We start from the raw sequence: 18,314 nt of genomic DNA, 5'->3' as shown, positions 1-18,314 counted from the left end.
ATCTTTCACACAAAGATAAAGAACAAGACAAGGATACCCTCTGTCACTACTCCTATTCAACACAGTACTGGAAGTCCTAGCCACAGCAATCAGACAAGAAAAAGAAATGAAAGGCATCCAAATCGGAAAGGAGGAAGCAAAACTGTCACTATTTGCAGATGACATGATAGTGTACATAAAACACCCTATAGATTCCACCAAAAAACTACTGAAGTGAATAGTGAATTTGGAAAAACAGTGGATTACAAAGTCAATATTTACAAATCAAAGGCATTTTTGTATACCAACAATAAAATATCAGAAACAGAAATCAGGAAAAACAATCCCATTTGCTATACAACAACAATGAAAAAAAATAAATCACCTAGGAATAAATCTAACCAATGAGGTAAAAGACCTATACTCCAAAAACTACACAATACTAAAGAAAAAATTAAGTAAGACACAAATAAATGGAAGCAAACACCATGTTCATTCATGGATTGGAAGAATTAACATAATCAAAATGTCCATACTACCCAAAGCAATTTATAGATTCAACAAAATCTCTATTAAAATACCAATGATGTATTTCACAGATATAGAACAAACATTTCAAAAATTTCTATAGAACCAGAAATGACTCCGGATAGCCATAGCAATTTTGAGAAAGAAGAACAAAGTAGGAAGGATCCCAATATTTGACATCAAACTATATAACAAGGCCATGGTTTTGGCAAGCCAGCCAGGAGAAGACACTGGAGTGGTAAGCCCCCTTTGCTGCTTTGACACCTGGGATGTCCCTTTCCATTGCCATCTATTCCATTTCGGTGAGTCTGATGTTCCCTGATGGAAGGTCAACTGCTAGGCATGGTTGGACCTTCCACACCAGATATCAGTCAACACCTCTCCTGCACTATGACTTCCTTTTGCAGTCTCCTCATTAGGCTCACAGATAGTCTTTTATGTTTGTCCTCCCCAACTGACTTTTGGCCTTTATACCTGCATTCATACCCCACTTGCCTTTTGTGTACAAAAAATTCCTTTGTCTTTTTATGAAGAATATCTACCTTGGGTCATTAATGGTCCCATCACTAAGTACAGTTGTAGGAATGAGCCACTCACATCTTCAGGATGTATGTACTATCATGGTAAGCAGCAACATCGTCCAGAACCACTTAACAGGCACCTGCTAGAATGGCCACATGGAGCCACTCTTACCTAATTAATTGAATTTGGAATTCTAAGGTGGTTTACTTGCTCCTATAAGAGTATTTTAATTTCCCTTCTTGATCCATCATTCCTCTGTGAGAGGAACATACTGGAGGAATTCCTCCATTACTAAGAGTGGTGCTTTAGACACCTCTTGAGGGTTTTTTTCCTGGGGAAATTTCAGACTTGGGTATAATTTCTTAAAGCTCTGGAAAATCAGATAGAATACTTGAGGGCCTTCTTTGTGATCTGGAAAAGAGTCATTTTATAATAAGATCATTTTAGCGCCCCTCTTGATGGTTTACAGAGCCAGAAATTATTTTTCTAGTAAGACACTTCCTTTGCCTCAGACCTGAAAACTTACAGGAAAATGAGGGTCTCCACAGATGGAGAATACAGATATGGAAATGTACTCAGGCCACAAGAGTAGAGCAGTGAGTTTGGGGTTGTCAGGATTATAGGCAATTGTTCAAGCATGCTGATTGGTTCCTTCCCAACAGTTCTTTGCAGCCTGGACACTCAGTATAGGACCATGATTCCTGAAAATGGTGTCCAGGGAACTCAAAACCTCTGAATTAAACAAAGAAATAGACGTAGACTATGGCAATCTTCTCAAGTCTTTTAGATTTCTGTCAGCCAATACTCACTAGGATTTCTTTCACCAGAGACATCTGGTAGGTCTGTGGGATCCCAGGGGATGCCCTGTACCCATTAGGAGAGCTCCTGAAGCAAGAAAAGAGGGATGCCTCTAGATTGCAAGGGAGTATCTTTCTCACTAGAATCTTTCACCAGAGACATCTGGTAGGTCGGTGGGATCGCAGGGGATGCCCTGTGGCCCACTAGGAAACCTACTGAGGCAAGCAAAGAGGGACGCCTCTAGATTGCAAAGGAGTATCTGTGGGGTTTTTTTTCTTCCCTTTAGGATCACCGAAGTCGAGATGGGAACCACACCTTCCATCCCTTCCAAATCACCATTGGGTTGCATTCTTAGCAGTTGGGATAAATTTGACCCAAAAAAATTTTAAAAGGAAGAGATTAGTTTTCTTTTGTAACACTGTTTTGCCCCAATATAAGTTAGGGGACAGAGAGATATGGCCTGAGAATGGGAGCAGGAATTATAATATTATGCTACAGTTAGATCTATTTTGCTGGAGGGAAGGCAAATGGTCTGAAATTCCTTATGTGCAGGCATTTATGGCTCTGTACCAAGATCCCTTGTTTTGCTCCAGCCTTACCCTGACAAAACGTACAGGCCCAAGTCTTAATCAATTAGAAGATATCCTCCTTAGTTCCCCACCTGTCTCTCAAGAAAGATTAAGGGAACCCCAGAGTTCTGGAGTCTCTGCCCCTACCTTAGAGGAACTGACCTCTCCACCACCTTATGCTATAGACAATCTAAAGCTACAAGCTGAGGAAAAACTCATTCCTGCAGGATGTACTAGCAGTGGTGCTTCTTATCTCCCTACCACTCCTACACTCCTACCCTTGAAGGAGGTAGCAGGCCCTGAAGGTGCTAAAAGGGTACAAGTGCCCTTCTCTATAACTGATTTACAACAATGTAAAGACAGGTTAGGTATTTTTTGGAGGACCCTTCCTGTTTCACTAGTAATTTCCAGACTCTTACTTTAGTCTTTAGTATGTCATAGAGGGATTTTTACATAATTCTGACTACCTGCTGTTCCCCAGATGAGAAACAGCAGATCTGAGAAGAAGCCATAAATGTGTAGATCAATTGCATACTCAGAACCTCTCTCTATAAGCCAAGCCTACATATATTTTGGGGATTGGACACCAAGCCATGTGGGTACGCTGCCATGGAAGATGGGTCACGCATGCACATAGCCATCTTGGATGATGAGTCACCTGAGTTCCACCACCTTGGAACTGGGCAAGGTGGTGGGCTAAGTCTTCTCTCCAGATTATGGGCTGTGTGTTACTGTTCTGTGGGCACTGCACCAGTCAGGTTCTCTGTGCAACTGGTTCTGATAAAATGGCTCTGGTTCTGAAGGTCATGAACTGGGGTCCAAGGGTGACCATCTGATTTATAGGGTGTTTCCAAGATCTAAGCCTCAGAAAGCTGCAGGATGCCCCTGAAAACCCAGGGACTTTTAGTGGAAGATGCCTATAGTGCTAGCGACTTTTAGCTGCCAGGTACTGAGTTTAAGTAGAAGGAAAAGGATTTTCCTTCAAGCTTTGTGGTTTTCTCCCTACCTGATCCCTCCAGAATTTGGCATGCTGAAGAAATGAGTGATGACATGAGGTTTCTTTGCGTATATCCAGTAAGACCAGTCATTAATAGTGGTTTTGTTAACCAGGACTTTGACTGGAATGTCACACTTGAAGGAGGCATGTCTGGGTTCTGGTCATTACCAGAAAGCCCTGAGGAACTGGGATTGACTTGAGAAGCTAGCAAAAGCCCACAAGAAAAGCCTTGTACTTAGGTTGGTTGTGTGGTTTGTGGCAGTCTTTCCAGGGAAGGAACGAAAGTTGCTCTCCTGAAAGATGGCTAAAAAGGAACCTGTAGGCACAATGGAGGCTCAAGGATTTCAGTGAAACAACTGGTACAGGCCAAGCCAGATTGCAGATGTGTGGCTCTGCTTCTGTGCTCTAAGGGGTGAACTAAAAAGTCAATCTAAAGGTGAATTCCAGCAAAGCAGACTTAAAGATCATAGATGATCCAGGCTGCTCTTGGTGAGTTTATGCAAACAAATAGGCAAAATTAAAAGCTGGACTCAATGTAGTCCCTTCGATGTCAATGAGGGTGATCTCAGAGAGAAAAATTGTGGTTCAAGGAAAATCACAATGCTCAGTACTGGATGTCAGAATGGCACGGCTAACTGACTTGAAAGTTTGTTTTCATTTGGAAGTTGAAACTGGGTTTGTAATATCACCAAAGATGTTCAATTTACAGGCACAAAGGACCTACCTAATTGCCACTATTAGACGTCATTGTAGCAAAGGCCTTGTAACTGGGTGTCTTCTGAAAAGACAGTCTCACAGGCACAGAGACTGGCTTGGGAACTGCTGTGTGAATTGACATGTGTGTTCTTCCTTCTGTTTTCATAGGGCATATACCTATGACATCATTACCTGAGTGATTGCTTGAAATATAGATCTCATTTAAAAAGCCCATCTTCATCATTGCTGCTCAAGACTTAATGGTTTGGCTGAACTAAGTGGCTGGTTTGGTGAAAGGCTGGGGGAGTCTGTGGGCTTCACTTTGAACTGATTTTCCCTTTTCTGTCCTAATGGCTTAGACAGAAAGAGCCCAGAAATCTGAAAAGGGAGAAATCCTAAAATATTCCTCTCAGCCTGAGCTAAGTATAGTGGGCCACAATGGGGTTTGAATAGGTGTAGCATGTCTTTTACACCTTCTTCCAGATAAGCCATTCTTTGTCTAAGTCCCTGCCTTTGTCATTTAGTGGTCATGATTTAATTGTGCCTTCCAACTGTCTTGCCATATCTGTTACCTCCAGAATACGATGAGGATGCCAACTGTCCAGTAATGCCAGCCTTTGGACATCGAGCCTGCAAGTTCCTGGTGACAGCTGACTGACCTGGATTCTGTAAGGTCCTTCCCCTCACAGGAAAGATGCCCTCTTATGCTTCACCCCAACTCAGGAAACTCATGACCCAAGGGTAGGTAGGACAACATCCATGTCAAGCTGGAAGTAGCTACAAAAAGATGAGACCTTCACCCATTGTCCCTTTATATGATTATAAATGGGTTGTATATATGAAAGGGGGGATTTGTAGGAGGGTGCAGACAGGGGGCCCCAAAAGAAAAATTTGCACTGGGGTCTAGAACTCAGGGTGTCCAGGGAATATTAAAAAATATAGGATGTCCTTACCCCCACAAGTCTGAGGTGAGGGGATGGTATACATGGAGCAGGGCCATTGAGTTGTTTTGCATAGCAACAGTTTCACAGATAACCTCTAGAATGGCCATACTTTGAGCCAGGGAGAAGGGAGTGATTTCTACCCAAGATGTAACTGGGAGGCAACTCTCAGCCCCCCCCATTACAGCACCTGTGTGAGAGCTTGGAGATGACTGGCTCCACACCATGGGGCCATGCCTGCCCAGACTCACTATGGCAGCCCAGTAAAGCCGGGAGGATATGGGAGTCCTGGTGGGTGTAGCTGATTGTGCGCGGAGTCAGAAATGAGACTGTAGAGGAAGATTGGCACGGAGATTTAAAGGCAGACGTGCGTGGCAGCCATTGGGGGGAGAACCATGCACTTTTAGCCAGAATGGGGACTCCCGCAGGCCTGTGAGAGAAAATCACCATGTAGCTTTAGCAGAGAGAACCACACAGCTTTGGCCAGAGTGGGAGGAGCATCCCCAACCCCCGAAGCCATAAGAATCATCATGCAGCTTTGGCAGAGAATCACCATGTGGCTTTCTATTTCTTTTTCTGAGATACAGTACCTTGGACTGGGCAAAGGGGGTAAAGAAAGACTGTTTATATTTGTGGGTGTTTTAAGGAACTTTGGGATTTTTATGAAGACATTAAGTCATTACTCTTAAGTCTGTATAACTTGAATAAATAATTCCTTTCCTTTTCACCAATCTCTAACATAAAGAGCTATAATTCCCTGGTGAAGGGAAAGGTGAACCTAGTAGAGGGGGACTCCAGGAGAAGGGGGGATCAACTAGGTAACATTGTGGAACCCCCTTCCTTGGTGGCCAATCTGGGAAAACCATGGGAGACCACATGTGCAGTAGTTTTACAACTACTTGTCAGAGTAAAAGCCTGCCAAAACTAGCCAGGAAGGATCCACCCTATAAGAATAGAGTCCCTTCAGCCTATAAAGTCAATCTCTGCTTGGAGTTGGTCTGCTCCCATGTTCTCTGCTATAAACTCTGGGTGTTCGATTCAAGTCTTTGTCCCTGTCACTGAGAACCTGGTTACCTGTGCCCACCTGTGACCATGGTAATCACAACACTTTGGTACTGGTATAAGAACAGACACCCACCTGTTCTGTTCTTATGCCAATACCATTGACATGAATAGATTGATGGAACAAAATAGCCCAGAAATAAATCCAAATCTGTATGGTCAATTAATATTTGACAATGGGATAAGCACAAAAAGGAGTAATAATAGTATCTTCAACAAATGGTGTTGGGAGATCTGAACAGCTACATGCAAAAAAATGAAACTTGACCACCAATTTACACCATACACAAAAATAAACTCAAGATGGATAAAAGACTTAGATATAAGGCACAACACCATAAAAGTGCTAAAGGAGAACATAGGTGGGAAAATTCTCAGATATTCTATATAGCAATATTTTCACCAACACATTCCCCCGGAGCAAGAGACATGAAGAAAAGAATAAACAAATGGAACTTCATCAAAACAGAAAGTTTCTACATGGCTAAAGAAAACATCAGCAAAATGAAAAGGAAGCCAACCATATGGGAAAATACATTTGCAAATAAATCTCGGACAAGGGTTTAATTTCCAAAATGTATAAAGAACTCACACAACTCCACTTTAGGAAGACAAGCAACCCAACTAAAAAATGGGCAAAGGACCTGAAAAAACACTTCTCCAAGAAGGACATACAGAGGGCCCAGAGACATGAAAAGATGCTCAATATCACTAGCCATCAGAGAGATGCAAATTAAAACCACAGTGAGATACCTACCACCTCACACCAGTCAGAATGGCCATCATTAAGAAGTCAACAGGAGACTTCTGCCAAGATGGAGGCATAGGTGGAGACGTCGTGCTTTCTCTCACAACCAAGTTGAGAGACAACAAAATATTAGCAACAGAAAACACAGCCAGAACACAGAAAAATTGAACTTTTCGGAAGTCTGATAACAACGAATTCTTCAGCCTGACCGGTTAGAGGAGCGAAGCCAGCAGCTGGTGGAGCAGGGTTGCACAGGAAAACTCGGTCAGATGGACTCAGGCTCGTGGAACCCAGGCGTGGGGTTGCAAAGGGCGGACCCAGTGAATGACCCAGGGAGCAACTAGTGGACCCAGCGAAGGCACAGGACAGCGGGTTGACTGTGGTGGCGCATTCCTGCGCAGATAGACTGGCGAGGGAGTGGGCAGTGAGACAGGACCAAGCAGGCCCCAGCGATGGGAGGCAGCAGAGGGGGGCCGCCATTTCCTGGCTCTGACTCCGCCCCACATACAGCATCACAACCCAGCAACCCTGCCCTAGTGGCCCTGTCCTGCCCCTAAGGCTCCGCTCCTCATACTTAATGGGCAAGAACAGACCAAAAATGGCTCAAGAAGATCTCAAAGCCTCAGAGCCCATAACTCTAAGTGATGAAGAAATAGCCAAACTTTCAGATGCACAGTTCAAAACACTGGTGATCAGGATGCTCACAGAACTGGTTGATTTTAGTCACAAATTAGAGGAACATATGAAGGGTAAATTAATTTAAATGAATGGAAATGCACAGGAAACCAATAGTAATGGAAAGGAAACTGGGACTCAAATCAAAGGAGTGGACCAGAAAGGGAAAAAAAATGAGCAAACAGAAAAGCATGAAGGAACAAGAATTCAAAAAAATGAGAGGCTTAGGAACCTCCAGGACAATTTTAAGTGTTCCAACATCTGAATTATAGGGGTACCAGAAGGGGAAGAGGAAGAGCCACAGTGGAAAACTTATTTGAACAAATAATTAAGGAGAACTTCCCCAATCTGGCAAAGGAAATAGACTTCCAGGAAATCCAGGAAGCTCACAGAGTCCCAAAGAAGTTGGACCCAAGAAGGAACACACCAAAGCACATCATAATTACATTAGCCAAGATTCAAATGAAGGAGAGAATCCTAGAAGCAGCAAGAGCTAAGGGGGAAGTCACCTACAAAGGACTTCCCATCAGACTGTCAGCTGATTTCTCAAATGAGACCTTACAGGCAAGAAGGGGCTGGAAGAAGTATTCCAAGTCATGAAATCCAAAGACCTACAACCAAGATTGCTCTATCCAGCAAAGCTTTCATTTAGAATGGAAGGGCAGGTAAAGTGCTTCTCAGATAAGATCAAATTCAAGGAGTTCATCATCACCAAGCCCTTATTATATGAAATGTTAAAGGGACTTATCTAAGAAAAAGAAGATAAAAAAGAGGAACAGTGAAAGGACAGCAAACTCACAGTTATTAAGAACCACACCTAAAACAAAAGCAAACTAAGAGGACAGCTAGATCAGGAACAGAACTATAGAAATGAAGATCACATGGAGGGTTAGCAACAGGGGAGTGGGAGGAGAAGGGGGGAGAAGGTACAGAAAATAAGTAGCATAGACGGTAGGTAGAAAATAGGGGGAGGGCAAGAATAGTATGGGAAATATAGAATCTAAAGAACTTGAGACACATGGTCATAAACTAAAGGGGGGCAATGGTGGGGGAGGGGGTGTGCAGGGTGGAGGGGAATGAAGGGGAGAAATAGAACAACTGTAATGGCATAATCAATAAAATATTAAAAAACACAGAAAAAATTGCTCTTAAAAATTATAATCTTTTTTAAAAACAAAACCTAAAGTCAAAAAAAGTGTTTGCATATTGTTGGCATAGTATGTGATGTACATATACTAAGCACCTGCTTTATTCCAACTCTAGAGGGCCCAGACCACACCCCATATTAGACCAACTAAGTTCACAGGTTAGCCTGCAGACATCTTAAATAGACCCTATATTCATACAGTGTGGATTTATCTGACTTCTGAGACCTTACCCAGTAGGAAGGAATGTGAGGTCTGTTCTTACTCAGTCACTTCCTGGATGAATGATGTCCCTTAATATCTCTGGGCCCCGGTCACTTTCTCTGAAAAGCAGAATAAATAATATTTCACTTAGAAGATCTCTTGAAATCCCTCACAGCTGAAGAGCTAAAATTTCTCACAAAATGGCCTCTCCAAATGAAGATTTTTTTTTTTGCTTTTCATTTGTTAAAAAAAAAAAAATGAGGCCCAGGGTAAGAGGCAAAGCAAAGGCTTTGGAGTCTGAAAGACCAAATTAGAAATGCAAGCTGCCATTTTCTACAGCTTGGATATATGACTTAATCTCTCTGGGCCTCACTCAGATCTCTAGCATTAAAATAAGGACAGGTGTGGCACATAACTAATGCCTAGTAAACATGATATCACCCCTTTCGGGCTTAACTACCAAAGTCATCCTCCTAGCTTAGAAGGGCCACTAGACTTAGCATTTTCTCCTACATTTCTGTTTCTGCTTTTTACTCCCTTAAGGAAAAGATGACTTTGTCCATTCCCTACTAACTAATGGGCTATAAGTTAAGTTTTCCCCTGTGGCCAGATACTGCCTCTGAATTATAAGTACAAAGACAGAGATGAAGAAGAGAGCCAGGAGGTCAGGAGTAATTAATGAGATAAAACCAGAAGCCAAACTGTATTTCTGCTTGGATTTCATTAGCAAGTGAGCAGAGGCCTGAGTTAGTCCTCTTCCCCTATCTGGCCCTCCTCACTCAGCTGTTCTCTGTCGTACCTCTGTAGTACAATACCGGATCTGTTAAATGCTTTATATTCTGTTGGCCAATGCAGGGATGGTTCAGAACAAGATTGGGTCATTATTAATTCAGGAGGCACCACTCACATGGCTGTCATGTTTCAGTTATCCTTTCTCTTGGTTTAATAGAATTTGCCACACTAATACAAAGCCATATTTTATGGCTTTCCCTGAACTTGTAACAACTTGTCCAGCTCCCTCTTGCTAAATAAAGAGGGAGGAGATGCAGTAGCTCATTGAAAAGCCAGTTTCCAGGGAGGTTGTTGATATATCTCTGCTACTTATGGTTCCTGACTGCCCTCTCCATGAGATGAGCATTAATGAAGTCAGCAGCTGGTGGCAACTTGGCCAGCGAAGCCCTGCTTGGTGACAGTCTGAATGCCAATGCCTGCTGGCAGCACACCACCTCTGGGTGGCTGGATGATGTGGTTCCAAAGTCTGTCCTCCCACACCTGCCTCAGAACCACTGTCTGTGCCCTGATGTATATAACAGATTCACTTGCAAAGGTTTCCCAACAGAATAACTGGGATTGGAAGGTGAACTGTTAGTACTCCCTAGCAGTCTCTGCCCAGCCCACCCAGCAGCCCTTCCCTGCCCTTCCCTCCACCCCTCCTGAGCAGAAAGACAGAAGTGGGGAGGAGGTAGGAAGAGAAGGAAATGGGGGAAAGATCCAAAAGAGCCATAAACAAAGACCTGCCTTTGTAGGAAGTCCTGCAATGGGACCAAAGTAGCCTGATTCCAAAAGGCCCATGCTTGTTCATCATCTGGCTGGGGAATCTTTAGGGTACCAGGCAGGGAGAAGGATGCCTGTTCTCACTGTGAACATCAACCTCCACACCGGTGTCCATCTGTCCAGTGAATTACCTGCTGCAGCAGCTGCTACAGCTGCCTACCAACGGTCCTTTAAAAATAAGGAGATGTGGACAGGTGGGTGCATTAGCATTCTGAGTTCAGCTTGCCTCATCTCATGGGGGGTGGGTGAGTGCCCAGGGTCTGTGGATACAGGAAGTCCTGGGACTGGGAGCTATGGCACCACAGTGAGAGACAAAGCCAATCTAACACTGTGGAGAAGAGGATGCTTATCCAGGAGACCCGTGTCTGCTCTCTGGTAATACAACCTTTCCCAATCTTGTGTTCTGAGCCCACTTCTAGGGCAATGTCCATGCAAGGGGCAGGGAAGCAGAGGCACTTGAGGTGGGTGGGCCCCTATCCTCCACTCACCTTTATACTCAGCCAAACCCTCTCATTAGGACCATGGTCCCCTCCAGTGTTCCTTGTGTAGTAACCACTTCCTTCTTGCCAGTGAGCCATGCAGATTCTCTGGCCCATAAGTTTACAAATAGAAACTTGTGGCAGCTAATTGCTTTGAAAGGCAGACTCTTCAGTGAGGGCATTTTGCCATAACAAAGGGCTGCTGCCTGGTGCAATCTGAGCTGCGGGAATTGCTAGAGTAAAGGCCTAATGCACCCTGGGGCTGAGTAGGGGGTGTCCAGGCTGTCCCTCCACCAACAAAATGCTAAGTGCTGGGGCACCTCCTCAGACCAACAATCTACTCCTCTGGATATCACCTCTCCCACACCAACTTTCCCACTACAGGCATTGTTTCACTATCCACCTCCCAACCGCCAGGCTTTAAAAAGCTCTCTGGGAATGTGTGCTAAATGCATGAGACACCCCTGGGGCATCTAGTCCAAATGAACAGATAATGTGTCAAGCCCTGCAAGTCAGCTGGTAGTACAAATGGATGGTGACTATGCTCATGGAATACCTCAAAGACATAATTGCCCCAGGTGTGGTAGGTGCCAGAACTAGTACAAACAGTGAGAGAAAAAGTGGGTGGGGATTCATGAGTTCTATGTTGGAACAAGAGGTGGACTTTTCTGAAGCTCCAAGAAGGGTAGAGAAGAATTCAGGGCTGAATAAGGGAAATGCCATACCTAATTTCCTTGGAAGTAAGAGGGCAAAAGGACAGAGTTCCAGAGTGCTTAAGTCCACTAAGGTGAGGGAGAAAGCTAGCTGGAAGGTGAACAAAGCCCACCCATCCCACTCATAGCATGAAGACAACTGTTTTTCCTTTCTCCAAGCCCTTGGCTTAGTTTGGCCTAAGACTGAACATAGCTTTTGGCCAACAGTTTTCAAAAGTTCACATTTCACCCCAGGAAGTAAGGCTGCCTGTCCACCCTACTTACCTCCTTACGACCTAAAAATACAGGTACTGTCTCATCCCCTTTTACAAGCCTCAACTTGGCCACAAATTTCATCCAGGTCCCAGAAGCTGCTCTCCAGAGAAGCAGGGGTCTGGGGAGCCTGGAAGAACCCTCCCACCTCCAGAATTCTGCAGCTCTTCTGAAGCTAGGCTGAGGGCCAGTTGCCTTCCAAATGGCCATATGCTAGTAACCTAGAAGCAAAGTCCAAAAGTAGTGCTTGCTGGAGCAATTCCTAGAGCACACAGGAAAAGAGAGGCCAATACTAGCTACTGACTGTCCATATGTCTAAGACAGAGAGTCTATTCACTTGTAATTGACAAAAAAAGGGGTTTTCCATGAAGAAACGTTGAGGTGGGAAATACACTTCCCCAGCCCAGTTCCTGGAACCTGCGCCAACTGAGTCCCTGTCTATTTCACTGACATCTCAATAGTCTCATGCATCCTAAGCCTATTAGTCACAATGCATTTACTTCATCCATATAAGGCCAGAACAGGGCCAGTGTCCATGGTAAGGGCCCCACTGCCACTAAGCAAGTGGACCACACATATTTGGGGACTGACTGCCTATTCTGATCCCCCAGGCCTTGCTCCCCCCTCCTCCACACATGACACCACCAGGTCTCATCATCACTGAGTTCTGTTGATTAAAGAATTTCTCAAATATGTCCATTTCCAGAACTTAGCTTAAGCTACACATTTCACATTTATGTCTCCAGCAGCTTTGTGGTTTTTCTGTATCCTATCTAACCACCCAGAAGATCCATCTTGTTCCCTTTTGTATAAATTCCTGCAGTGGATCCATGCAGCCTTTAGCCAGATGGACAAGGTCCCTCATGATCTGCCCTCTGCTACCTCTCCTCTTGCACCTTGACTCCAGCCTACTTGCTGTTACCCAAACACAAGTCCTTACTTACTTCTTTGTGTTTATTGAAGCTGTCTTCCAGCTTCACAATACCCTAAATCCCTTTCTACCCCAGGCTGTCATCCTTGATTCAGTCCAGGTTATCACCTCCTAGAACAGGGGTGTCAAACTTATTTTCACCGGGGGCCACATCAGCCTCGAAGTCACCTTCAAAGGGCCAAATGTAATTTTAGGACTGTTTATATGTAACTACTCCTTAACAGTTAAGCAAGAGCTCAGTGCTGCTGCCAGGTAGAAACAAGGTGCTGGGCCAGATTAAATAAGGTGGAGGGCTGGATTCTGCCTGCGGGCCTTGTGTTTGCCACCTGTGAACTAGAAGAATTCTGTGGCTCCTTGCCATTCATCCTCAGCTGAGTTCACCCCTCAGATACACTCATCTGCTCTCTTACCAGACTGTGAGCTTCTAGGGGCAAGGCCTACTGACTTTTCAATAAGGCTTTATTGGCTGGTGATTAAAAGTGATTTCAAAAGTGATTTAAAAGTCAGATGTGGGTTTGATTCTCAGCTCTCCCATCTGGCAAGATCACTTAATTTCTCTGAATCACAGTTACCTTATTTAAATGGATAATAACTATATCTTAAGGCTCAAATTAATTAGGGTCAAGTTAATTAATATGTTTAAAGGATTAGCACAATGCCCAACACTATCTGAAATGGATTCTTCTCTTTATTATTTGTATTTTCTCTGTTCCCAGCACATGTGACACATTCTAAACACTTATTAATAATTGCTGAGTAAACACATGCATGAAAGGATGAATAAGACATAGTTCTGAGTCTCTTCACCACCCCTGGCTGTTCTCCCCAGATAAGCTTTGTTTTGTTGGTAGCCGTTTCCAAGTGGGTCACAAAGAATGAGTGATGGATTCGCCCAGGCCATCATCAAATGTGTATAGTGTAATAGCTAAGAGTCAAATCCTGATTCAGGAATTGGTGAGAAGGCAGGAAACAGAAACACAGATGAAGCTGAGGGTGGCTATGTCTCTCTGGGTCATCCTGGTGCTTAGGGGAGAAGACAAGGGGTTGTGGGGATGGAAGACAGAATCATATGTATGTAAAAAGACCTTACCCAAATCTCCTCTTTGCTGGGGACACATATGCTGCCCTCTGTGTAGTATGGGAAACACTTTCTATATATGAGACTGTGGGGTTGTGCTAGTTATGGCTCTTCCAAACCCTGTAATGGAAGGCTGGCCACAGGGCCCCTGGCCAGAAGAATGTGCATTGCTTTGGAAACAGATTCTAATTCCCTCCTTACCTTCTTCTGGGGGTGGATTCCTGTCCTGTGACTGCCTCTTGACTTTTTTTCTTTCTGCACATACACACTGAGGTAGAACACATGCCCCCTTCATCTGGAACCCCTAAAACAAGTCTCCGGCTAAGGGAGGAGAGGTCCTGCTTTGCTGATCTGTTGTGTATCTGCTGTTGGTGCTCCCTATCATGTGAGTAATAAAGACTGTGTCTGCTCCATCCAGTCCTCCTTGTCATTTGTTCAGCTTCTCCAAACGAAGAGTTGTGATCCCTGGGCTTAACCTCCTGTATTACAGAGACTCACAGCTTTTGCCTCTACTGGGGCAGAGGATGCCTACAAGGTACTCTGCGGTGTCCCAGAATAGGCTCCACCTTTCCCATGTGGCTCTCCAGTAGCAGAAGGACCTAACAGGACTGCTGTTGTCAACGGCACCACATGCTCCCTCTGACACAGAGGGAGAGAAGAAAGGCCTAGCTGGTGGGCTGGCAGGAGGGAAAGAAGAGAGAGGAGGGCATGAAGCCCAGCAAGGGTGGCCCTGATGCAGATCTAGAACACAAAGAGAGATGCCTCCATCAAATCCTTCAGAACTTCAAAGTCTGCTGAGATGATGGCCTGCAGAAACTAACCCTCTCCTGTCAGCCTTTAGCCCAGGGCCTGCTCCTACTCTCACTCAAAAGCTGTGGTCACTGGGAGCCCTTTGGTCCACCCACCCTCACCTGAGACCACACGCCAGGGGCTGTACAGCTTGCTTCCTACCTAGCTTGTTTGCAATTTTAATTTCTCATTTTCTAAATAGCTATGATTTATGGCACATTTGACAGAAATATTTAATTTTCCAAATGTCTGTTATCAAAAGCATGGAAATCTCCAACTTAACACTTCTACATTAATATCCTTCTAGAGCTGAGGCTAAATACAGACCCTTCAGAGGCAGGGAAGGGGGATGGAGGGAGCTGAAATGCTGGGCAGAAAGGACCAGGGCCAACCCCAGAAAAACCTCCACGAAGCTCAAACCATCCCCATTGCTTATGCACCAAATCAAACATCTGAAATTTTTTATATTACTATTTTGTTGTTATTAGAATCACTGAACACATTATGTTCCAGGCACTGTGCTAAGCAATTTTAAAATCCAGGATCTCATTTATTCCTCACAACCCTATGAGGTAGCCACTATAATCATTCTGCTTTTGAGACCAGGAAACTGAGGCACAGAGTAAGATCACCCTACTTGTAAATGGAGGGACTGAAATTAGAAACATAGTTTTACTAACTTTACCCACTACCAAACTCTCTCTCTTGTTTGCATGATGGAAATATTCTCTTTCTTTCTAATGCTATATTCAATTTAATTCTACATCTCGTTAGGTAGGTCCATGAACAAATTCAATGTGCACATATGTGTAGGGTCTTTGCTATACATGGAGCCCTACTCTGGGAAGAGCATAGCAGGTGTGAAGCCAGGTCCCTTATCCACTACTATCTGAAAGTCTATTTGGAAACCTACACATATATGCAAACAATGTGGCACCAACACCAGGCAGAACAGTAAGACCACCTAGCTAGTGGCTCAACTCCACTGAGATAAAAAAATAAAATTCCTTAGAACAAACAAGAGAGATCCTCTCAGGCCCTATTCTAGGCCTACTGCTGAGTTTATTCATACTAAATGCATAACAGGGAGGAAGGTAGGCTGGCAAAGACGAGGCAATAGATAAAGTGGGAAAGAGAAGAAAATCATAAAAAGTGAATAAAGATCCTAGGAATGTCACCAGTCTTGGACCACTTGGTGTGGAAGGGAAACAGACACCCTGCTAGCTTCTGGAGGACCCATGCATCAGCACATTTATAACAATGACCCTGAGTAATAAAAATGATTAAATTGTGTTCTGAATATACTGCTTAGGAAAGCATGCACATTAGTCATACTTTTCTTATGTCCATTTGCTTGGAAATATTTAATGAACATAGCCAAAATATGTATACATTTTTAAAGTTTGGTGCCTGAGGAGCCGGTTCTGTAACTAACATCACTATTAAGCACGACAGTCAGTCAATCAGTCAGACAGGGAGCTCCTGTTAGACAAGAAGACTCTGCCTGGCCCTCTCTACCCAGGCCCCAGCACAAAAGTTTCTTGAAGGTGACAACATGCCACATCCACACACAGCGGTAGGCAGGGGGAGCTCCAGAGCCTGCACCACCCTCATACAGCAGCCCTGGGGAACCCAGAGCCTCAGTTCTCCAGATCCCTGGAGGCCATGCTTAGAGCAGAATTGCCACCACCTAGCCTAAGAGAGCCTCTGTTGTCACCTGGAGTCACCACTCCCAGATTTCTCTAGTTGTCAGGTGATAGCAGAGAAGGTTCCTCCATCTCCCTTTGCCACATCATAAATGGCTCTATTCAGCTGCTGCCTGGAAAGGTAACAGTAAGAGTAACCAGCAGAAAAGTAAGAGCACATTACCATCACCAAACCAAACACTCACAAACAGGGGCCAGAGCAAGAAAGTAAGACACAATGGAGGGACCAACCTATGAACCCCATACAATGTCTGGAAGGTGAAAATAGCCCACTGAAATGTCTCTTGAGCCCATCTCCCTCCCCCATCAGCTAGACACATTTAACTGTTACTTGTATACAATCTTGTTCATTTTCTCATTTTTGTTGTAAATCAAACACACATAAGGTTTTTAACTTACTTCACACGTGGGAAAGGAACTATCATTTATAGAGCATTTATTATAATACAGGTACTTCATGTAGACTCTCTTATTTAACTTCATAACAGCCCTGTAATAAAAATATCATTTCCATTTTATACATAAAAAACTGAGGCTCAGAGTAATTGAGTAATTGGTACAGACTTGCACAGCAAGTATCTCAAAGCAGAGATTTGGTTTCAGATCCATCTCACCCTGACTTTGAGTACCACCAATGATGACTTCTTGACATTATCATAAGCAAAAGAGCAAAGAGAATCCTCTCAAATGAAAAATCTGGGGACCAGGAATACTTCTCTTTTTTGGTCTAAGCCTGGCTGGCATTTTAGGAGCTGACTTACATGATGAATGACTCAGGGCACACATGAGGTATAATACTGTCTTGATTTAGTGAAGCCCTTTATAGGTCAACTGATGAAATTTTACTTGCAAAATTAATTTGGATGTCTTAACTTGGTACCCCTGTCACCCCACCAGCAAAGAGTCTGAGAAACCGCAAACAAGCAGTTCGGGGAAGAGGCTGGCAAAGGCAGAAGCACAGCACCAGAGGTGGGCAATTCTAACAGCAGATGTATTGCTTTCTTTCCCCCAATGGGCAGAACTAGATGCTGCAGCCAGAAGACTACAAGCAGATAGAAGGGATGCCATGCTGAATGAGAGAGCACTGGGCAGGGAGAGGGTTCCTTCTCTGGTGCTCAAAAGATACTTGCCACTGGGAGAGGCCAGGGATGGAAATGGCCTCTAAGGGCTCCTTCCAGTCCCTGAAGTCTCTGTGGTCATAATATGTGGCCCAGAAACCACTGACAGAGCCACAGAGAAAAACAGTCTGACCCAAGTCCCTGAATTCTGCCATCAAGCAGCTCCAAAATAATCAGGATAACTTAAGCCTCAATCAGACCAACTCTGCAGCAGCAGTAGGAGGCTGGTTCCTTCTGTGGCAGGAGGTAGCCTGGATGGAGTCAGCTCAAGGGAGATGTCAGTTCATACCAGGAAATGAATGTCCCAGGAGGCTGGGGACCTAGGGAAGGGTGGCAAGATGGAGGGGAAAAGAGAGTGGCTAATGAGGAAGAATAAGAGGCCGCAACATCGAGCTAAACTGACATGAGGTGGAACATGACTGTTGTTAACAATTAATGAAGCAGAGGGAATGAATTACTGTCATATAAACCTATGGAGCATAGCAGAGGAAAAAGTATTCTCTTGATAGTGAAGACCTCCTCCTTGATACTATGCTACACACCACTTTGAGGAGTGGGAAGAGAAACTTAGAGAAAAACAAAACCTAGTAGGGGCAGGAGCTCATGCAGCAGCTCAAGGTTGAGATTCTGTCATCTAACACCAGCACCTGCCTACCACCCTGACACTGAAAGAGATGGCAGAACATGCTGGGAGAATCACCAAGGCTTTCCTGGTAAAGAATAAAGTTGCTACTGCTGACTATCCACAGTTCTTTTAGAGCATAAACTGTCTCTGATAATGAATGATATGATATTCTGGGCTCAAAAACACACATGATCTACCTATTTTC

General features: G+C 44.2%; 1 protein-coding gene across 5 annotated transcripts in view; it reads right to left on the bottom strand.

The window, feature by feature from the left end:
* Nucleotides 1-18,314, bottom strand: part of GRIK4 (glutamate ionotropic receptor kainate type subunit 4) — a 478,818-nt gene that overhangs the window by 416,805 nt on the left and 43,699 nt on the right. For 3 of the 5 annotated variants that reach the window (XM_053670672.1, XM_053670675.1, XM_053670674.1), the window contains exon 2: nucleotides 8,894-8,983. The exons of 1 other annotated variant lie outside the window; for it this stretch is intronic. The gene's annotated coding sequence lies outside the window, so the exon portion shown is untranslated. The remainder of the gene's footprint in view (nucleotides 1-8,893; nucleotides 8,984-18,314) is intronic. One more of the 5 variants, XM_053670673.1, reaches the window with a different exon arrangement.

The sequence above is a fragment of the Artibeus jamaicensis genome, unplaced genomic scaffold (assembly GCF_021234435.1).
Source record: "Artibeus jamaicensis isolate MK-2021 breed Jamaican fruit bat unplaced genomic scaffold, CSHL_Jam_final contig_601, whole genome shotgun sequence".
Classification (NCBI taxonomy): domain Eukaryota; kingdom Metazoa; phylum Chordata; class Mammalia; order Chiroptera; family Phyllostomidae; genus Artibeus; species Artibeus jamaicensis.
This window is presented reverse-complemented; position numbering and strand designations above follow the sequence as displayed.